Here is a 6,162-nt window from a genome sequence, read left to right on the forward strand (position 1 = left end):
GTGACATTTAGAGTTGAGGAATATCTTAATTGTCAGCAAGTCCGGACGAGCTCCAAATACCTTCCCCCTTAAGAAATATTTATTTCCAATATTTCACTCATTTTTAACTATTGTATCTGATGATGCATTAATAAGATGTGGTAGGCATGAACATTAAACTATGACAGTAACAACAAACAACGACAACTAATTAGGGCAACTCAAACGCGCCGACACAAATTGTCTGTCTGTATCTGTTTCGGTGAAATAGAAATAAATCACGGCCCAACACGCCTGTTGCAAATGGACGAGCGTTCGTTTTTTGTTCGCTCGCAATCTTTTTCAGAGCCAAATTTGGGCCTGGTTTGCGTCGGCGTGGACATGAAGCAGATGCGTGCGACACCCTCCCTTACCCCCCCTGACCTGTCAATCGGTGGCACATTGGCCATTCCCCTTCTCTTCCACCGATAGCCACCACACATGGCCGCCCCTCCATCGTCGTTGCCGCCCAATTTCGGTGCCCAGGCCTCCCCTCGCACCCACATACCTCCCCCAACAGCACGTCGTACCCGACGGCTGTTCCTGCTGGCGTTGGTGGACTGTTTTCGCCACCGCCGCAGCAACCCAACGCCCAGGCCACCCCTCGCCTCCGCCGCCAGCAGCAATGCTCCAAGCGCAGCTACTATGAGATTTAAATTTTATCTTTCAATGTATTTGTGCTAATTTAAATTTTATTTGATTTGTAAACCATGGGATTTTATCTGGTTGTGAAACTATAAAATATTTGTCTTTCGTTGAATTATGTGAACTTTGGGTAATTTTTTTATATATACACAAAAAGAGTAAAAGCTGACTGGATACTGGTCGCGCGGATGAAAATGCTCAGTGCGTTGGGCACACTACCAATCGAAATACGAACAGGGTGAACAAAGCCAAATACACCGACCCAAAAGACAATACATTCACGTTTGTATGCGTCGATACGTTGGAGTTGCCCTTATATCGGTGCTCATTTACAAAAAAAAATTGCAATCGGTGCTAGTGCTAGCACCTTCTGGTGGATGCAGCCATTAAAAAAAAACAAATCCACACCAACAAATCCCCACCGAGAAGCTCTCCACTGCGTGTACTTTTATTCTACATCTCCATTCCTCTGGAGCAGCGGTGCTCTTCTCCTCTTCTATCTATCCATCCATCTAGCGAGCCCACGAAACCCATCATTCCATCAGCGCCGCTCTTCTCTATATCCGTGCTCCAGCCACACCACACCCACGCGCCCGTCTCTTCCACAGCCCACGCTGTGGCGTTCCCCTCTATCTTCTTGCCCGTGGCGCCCGGATCGAGCATGGATGCGCACGGTAAGCTCTCCCCTCCCCGCCCCCGATCCACTCTTTTGGTGTTTGATCTGTTTAGCCCATCTCTCTCTTTTGATTTCCCAGGCCCGTTAACCCCATCTCTCCGATTTCCCAGGTTGTATCTCCCGCAACCGATGGCTGCTTCGTGTTCGTTGGCCGGTTGCAGCGCGACTTTGGCTGGGTCTGCGCGCACGGGGCTGGCTGGGCCTATGGCAGAGGCGCGACAGTGGTGGCCTGCTCAGGGTCGACCTCGGTGGCTGCTTGACGGGGCTGCGTGGATCTGTGCCGGCGCTCCGGATCACCGTGGATCCGCAACGGCATCCTCCTCATCCTGATTCTCTCCATCGTCACCAGCACGGCATCGAGGTCCGCACTGGTGGGTGACAGGTGCACGGTGGGCTCGCAGTCCCCGTGCGGCGCCGGGATGTGATGCGCCTCCTGCTCCCTGCTCCGCCACCTCGTCCACCCCAATCGCCGCGGCAGCCTCCAACACTGTCGGTCTGCATGCGAAGAAACAGAGGACACGCGAAAGGGATTTTTCGTTTTACCGAATCGTTTTTCCCAAAGCAGCCACTTACGTAGGGAGTGCAGGTTCAATTTCTGAAAAAGCGAAGGGCCTTTTCATAAAAACAACGTGACGGTGAACCTGACAGAGTCAATCTGTGCTTTATTATTAGAGAAAGATTTTTTTATCTACGCCACATCTAGATGTACTATAGTTATTACATGTCTAAGTGACTTAATCATGCAAAAAAGAAAAAGAAACATAGAAAAGAAAATACCAACACAAATCTCCACGTAAGATCAATAATGTAGAACTTAGATGTGTAAACTTATGGCACATCTAGATATGCTTTAGCAAAACTATATTTTAGGTGAATTATGGTTGTTTATGAGTGTGTGAAGCATGATCGTCCATTGGATCATGGGCGGACGCCTACCTACGGGTCAAGATCTTCAAATCACTAATTAAGGTGCATTCGTTGCAAAGGTCGTCATTTGTAGCAACTTGAGAGTTTTTTCATAGATCTCTTTATTCAAAAGATTTTATGTCTTAAACCGTGTGTACAAATCTCGAACCATTTTCACTGTTGAATTTCTCGCATCTAGATCTTTAAAACTAGATCTCATGTTGATAGATTTTGACGATCTTTTTTTCACGAACAAAAAAACCAAACTAGAGGCATGTTTTTTTCTTTTTCGAAAGAGGCACGCGGAAGTAATTCGTGCCTGCATGAGAAGTAAACACATCCCTCTCGCGGAAGGGAAAAAAGAAAATGCATTTTTTTCATTTTCGACAGGTCGAGGATGCAAATCCGTACCTCCACGAGAAGTAAATCCGTGCCTTTCACGGAAGGGGAAAAAGCACGTTCTTTTTCACTTCCAAGAGGTATTAATGTAGGGTGGAACCCTAGGGGGCGATCTTTCACTATTTGGAGGGGGATTCCCTAAGAACGCGATGAACACACGAAGAACACAAGGAGAAAACAAGAGGAAACACTCAAATTGACTTGATCCAATCACACATATGCTAGATCCGTGAACACAAAGAGAGACACATGATTCAAATCCAACGAAGGGGATACAAGTAACTAGTTCTTCTCCAAGAGGAGGTCTTGAATCCACTAAGGGGGTCTTCTCCGTGAAGAGGTCTTGAATCCACTTGGGGGATCTTCTCCTAGATGGAGGGCTTGGCCTCCAATGGAGTAGTTATCAAGTGGATGAGCAAAGCTCTATCTCTTATATGAGCTAAACCAATGCTAACCCTAGAAAAGTGGAGGTGGAGTCGTTTATATAGGCTAGAGGGGCGAAAGGATACATGGGCTTCAACCCAAAATGCACACGCAGGTGGTGGTCCGGATGATCCGGATGGTGGCCCGGATGATCCGGGTGTCAGGGGTCCGGATGATCCGGGCGGTCGTTCGGATCGTCCGGATGTGTCGCAGCCGTCGAGGGAGGTCCGGATGGCCGGGAGATGGTCCGGACGTCCGGGTGGTTCCGGATGATTCGGGAGTCGATCCGGACCGTTCGGTTTCGCAGGGAGGCTTGCTGGTCTCGGGTGCCATTTATCCACAGATCATCTGGACGACGGTCCGAATCGTCCAGGCAAGTGCAGGCTTGGCCGTTTTCTTCTCCGTCTTCACGTATGCCTTCCTCCCTCATTCTTCCTTGCTCCTTAGCTTCTCCATGGCTAACTCCTTGGTACTTGAGTATGCAAAGTGTCTCTGTTTGAGGTAGTAGCCATGTCTCATGTGTTTCGAAGAGGAATTAGGAGAGGAGAGATGTCATCTCGGTTTCAAGAGCTCTTGTACGTGCACGAGTCACAGGTCCACTTGGCACTTGGTGAGACGATGATAGGTCCATGGGGATGACCTTGGGATGCTCCGCATCATCTCCTCCCCCCCTTGGGAAAGATCCGACCTCGGTTTGAATTCTTCATCACCATGGTAGGGCGAGAGATCTTTGACATTGAAGATATAGCTCACGTTGTACTTGTCGCGTGGTATGTCGAGCACCTTGAAGGTTCCATCAGCTCGAGGTAGAAGTTTGGACTTGCGTTCGTTGGGGAAGTGGTCCTTGCGAAGGTGTAGCCACACAAGATCTCCAATGTGGAATGTCATGGGTTGCTTATTTATGTTGAGCTTGGCCGTGAGTTGTTGCACTTAGCGCTCGATTGTGTGCCTGGTATCTTCATGCACCTTCTTGAGATAGCTTGCTCGTGCACTCATGTCCATGTTGATGCATTCTTGTAGTGGTAGAGGTAGAATGTCCAATGGGGACAAAGGATTGAAGCCATAGACGACCTCGAAGGGGGACTTGCCGGTAGTAGAATGTCTTGCATGGTTGTAGGCATACTCGACGACGGGTAAGCACTCTTCCCACTCCTAGATGTTCTTCTTGATCAACACGCGTAGGAGAGTCGATAGCGTCCAGTTTGTGACCTTCGTTTGGCTGTTTGTTTGAGGATGGTATGCCGAAGAGAATAAGAGCTTGATTCCGAGCTTGGCGCATAGCATCTTTCAAAAGTAGCTTAGGAACTTGACGTCGCGGTCCGACACGATAGTCTTGGGCACTCCATGTAGACGCAACATTTCCCCACAAAAGAGATTGGCAACATGTGAGGCATCGTCTGTCTTGTTGCATGGAATAAAATGTGCCATCTTAGAGAAACGGTCCACACCAACAAACACAGAATCCTTTTCATTTTGAGTTCTAGGCAAACCAAGCACAAAGTCCATACCAATATCTTCCCATGGGTGATACGAAATAGGAAGTGGCATATAGAGACCATGGGATTGAGCTTTAGAGTTAGCTTTGCGACATGTAGAGCATCAGTTGGTGTAGCGAGAAACGTCGCGGAACATCTTGATCCAAAAGTAGTTCTTGGAGAGCGTAGCAAATGTCTTGTCGTGTCCAAAGTGACCCATAAATCCTCCTCCATGAGCCTCTTACAGAAGTAACAAACGAAAAGAAGACTCGGGGATGCATAGTTTGTTAGCTCTCATAAGATAATCATCCTTGATGTAATATCGTTCTCAAGATGTATGCATCAAGCATTTGACATATGGAATAGCAAAAGTAGGATCATGCACATATAAGTCTTTTATGTGCTCAAAGCCAATGATATTCAATTCAAGTTGAGTAACAACCATGCATTTGCGGGAAAGAGCATCCACCACAACATTCTCTTTACCTTTAATGCACTTGATGACATAAGGAAAAGACTGAATAAACCCACTCCATTTGGCATGTCGGTTATTCAATTTAGTTTGACCCTTAAGGTACTTTAGCGTTTCATGGTCCGTATGGATGACAAATTTATGAGGGCGAAGATAATGTTTCCACACATGCAAAACTCGCACTAAGGCATATAACTCTTTGTCATAGATGGGGTAATTTAGTTGCACGCTGGAAAGTTTCTCACTAAAGTAAGCTATGGGGCACTTCTCTTGCATTAACACACCTCCTATACTGTTGCCACTAGCATCACAATGAACTTCAAAAGTTCTATCAAAATTGGGCAAGGCAAGCAAAGGAGCATGTGTAAGAAAATTCTTAAGGTCATGAAATGCGGTATCTTGGGATGGTCCCCAAACAAGTGATGCATTCTTCTTACTCAAGGCATGCAAAGGAGATGCAATAGTGCTAAAGTCCTTAACGAATCTATGATAGAAACCGGCTAAGCCAAGGAAACTTCGCACTTGTTGCAAGTTAGTGGGTTGTGGCCAATTTTTAATAGCATCAATTTTAGCTTCATCGACATGAACACCCTTAGATGACATAACAAAACCCAAGGAAACAAGCTTATCAACACCAAAAAGGCATTTGTCCATATTAGCATAAAGGCGCTCTTTTCTTAGAGTTTGCAAAACGGTTCTAGGATGGGTGACATGATCTTCTAGGGACATGCTAAACACAAGAATATCATCAAAGTAGACCACAACGAATATGCCAATGTATGGGCGAAGAACATAATGCATCGCACGCATAAAAGTGTCGGGTGCTTCGGATAAGCCCATAGGCATGACCAACCACTCATACAAGCCAAATTTGGTTTTAAAAGCGGTTTTCCATTCATCACCCTTTTGAATGTGGATTTGGTAGTAGCCACTTTTAAGATCAATCTTAGAGAAAATGGTGGCTCCGCTAAGCTCATCTAGAATATCATCGAGGTGAGGAATATGATATCGATAATGAATGGTGATAGCATTGATGGCACAACAATCGGAACACATGCAAAAACTACCGTCTTTCTTAGGTACTAGTATGACTGGTATGTCACAAAGACTTAAGCTTTCACGTACATGCTGTCGGATTTCGGGCTCCG

At 46.4% G+C, this 6,162-nt stretch overlaps 1 long non-coding RNA gene across 1 annotated transcript; it reads left to right on the plus strand.

Moving 5' to 3' along the window:
- The first annotated feature begins 1,039 nt into the window (after positions 1-1,039).
- LOC123058310 (uncharacterized) lies at positions 1,040-2,026 on the plus strand. Its single transcript, XR_006427139.1, has 2 exons — positions 1,040-1,337; positions 1,450-2,026. It is a non-coding gene; the product is annotated as an uncharacterized lncRNA (long non-coding RNA).
- The last annotated feature ends 4,136 nt before the right edge of the window (positions 2,027-6,162 follow it).

The sequence above is a fragment of the Triticum aestivum genome, chromosome 3A (assembly GCF_018294505.1).
Source record: "Triticum aestivum cultivar Chinese Spring chromosome 3A, IWGSC CS RefSeq v2.1, whole genome shotgun sequence".
Classification (NCBI taxonomy): Eukaryota; Viridiplantae; Streptophyta; class Magnoliopsida; order Poales; family Poaceae; genus Triticum; species Triticum aestivum.